The sequence below is a fragment of the Octodon degus genome, unplaced genomic scaffold, assembly GCF_000260255.1.
Source record: "Octodon degus isolate 3935 unplaced genomic scaffold, OctDeg1.0 scaffold00059, whole genome shotgun sequence".
NCBI lineage: Eukaryota > Metazoa > Chordata > Mammalia > Rodentia > Octodontidae > Octodon > Octodon degus.
Window position 1 is genome coordinate 3,882,704 of NW_004524635.1, and position 1,572 is coordinate 3,884,275.

At 37.4% G+C, this 1,572-nt stretch overlaps 1 protein-coding gene across 1 annotated transcript in view; it reads left to right on the forward strand.

Annotated features, from left to right (window-relative positions):
* The window catches only part of Nr1d2 (nuclear receptor subfamily 1 group D member 2), a 45,139-nt gene that overhangs the window by 19,868 nt on the left and 23,699 nt on the right, over positions 1–1,572 (forward strand). The window lies entirely within an intron of this gene.

The following is a 1,572-nucleotide window of genomic DNA, read 5'->3' on the forward strand; positions in this document are numbered from 1 at the left end:
AGCCTCTCCAACATTTGTTGTTGGTTGATTTCTTTATGATAGCCAATCTTTCTGGAGTGAGATGGTATCTCAGTGTTTTAATTTGCATTTCACGGATGGTTAGTGATGAGGAACATCTTTTCATATAATTATTTGCTGCTTTAATTTCGTCGTCTGAGAAGTGGGTGTTCATCTCAGATGCCTATTTTTGGATTGGGTCTTTAAATTTAGGGCCCCTAATGTTCTTTAGTTTTTTATAACTTCTACACAGCAGACCTTTGTATGCGTGCTTATTAGTTAAGATTTTTTCGAAGTTTGTGGGTTGTCTTTTCACTTTGTTGATAATTTCTTTTGATGTACAAAAACTTCTCAATAAGAGGTGGTCCCAGTTGTTAATTCTTTTGATTATTTCCCATGCGATTTGATTTCTGTTCATGAACTCTTTGCCTACCCCTATGTCTTCAACAAGAGATCCTCCCACTTTCTCTTCTAGGAGATTTAGTGTTTCTCTTTTAATGATCAGTTCTTTAATCCATTTTGACTTTAGTTTAGTGCATGGTGATAGACCTGAGTCAAGTTTTAGTTTTCGGCATGTAGAGAGCCAATTTTTCCAGCACCATTTGTTAAAGAGGCTATCTTTCTTCCAGTAAGTGTGTTTGGCCCCTTTGTCAAAGATCAGGTGGCTGAGTGCGTTCCTAGAGGCCTTTGCATCTACTAGTCTATTCCATTGATCCTCAGGTCTGTTTTGTTGCCAATACCATGCTAATTTTATTACGGTAGCTTTGTAGTATAATTTCAAGTCAGGAATTGTAATACTTTGTCTTTGTTGCCCAGAATTGCCTTTGCTATTCTAGGTCTTTTTTGGTTCCAAATAAATTTTAGGGGGCTGGTGAGATGGCCCAGTGGCCTAAAGTACCTACTTAGAACAAGCTTAGCAAAGCACAGGGACCGTGGTTCAATCCCCCAGCACCACATGTCAGCCAGGCCTGCCCCCTGGTGGGCTGAGCTGGACACACACACATACACACACACACACACACACACACACACACACAAATAAAAAAACAAAAAACAAAAAAAACCAAATAAATTTTAGGAAAAATTTCTCTAGGTCTGGGAGGTATGTTGGTGGTAGTCTCATAGGGATTGCATTAAATCTATACAACAATTTTGGGAGTATGGCCATCTTCATGATGTTGGTTCTTCCTATCCAGGAGCAGAGCATATCTTTCCATTTTCTGAAATCTATGATCTCTTCTTTCAGAATATTGTAATTTTCTGTGAAAAGATCTTTAATTTCTTTAGTTAGATGAATTCCAGAGTATTTCATTTTTTGCAGGGCTATTGTAAAAGGTATTGTTTCCCCAATTTCCCTCTCAGTGTGTCTGTTATCTGTGTAGAGGAATGCTATTGACTTTTGGGTATTGACTTTATATCCTGCTATACTACTGAATTTGTCTATCAATTCTAGTAGTTTCTTAGTGGAGTTTTTTGGGTCTTCCAAATAAAGTATCATGTCATCTGCAAATAATGATAGTTTCACTTCTTCTTTACCTATTCTTATTCCTTTTATTTCTCCCTCTTGTCTAATGG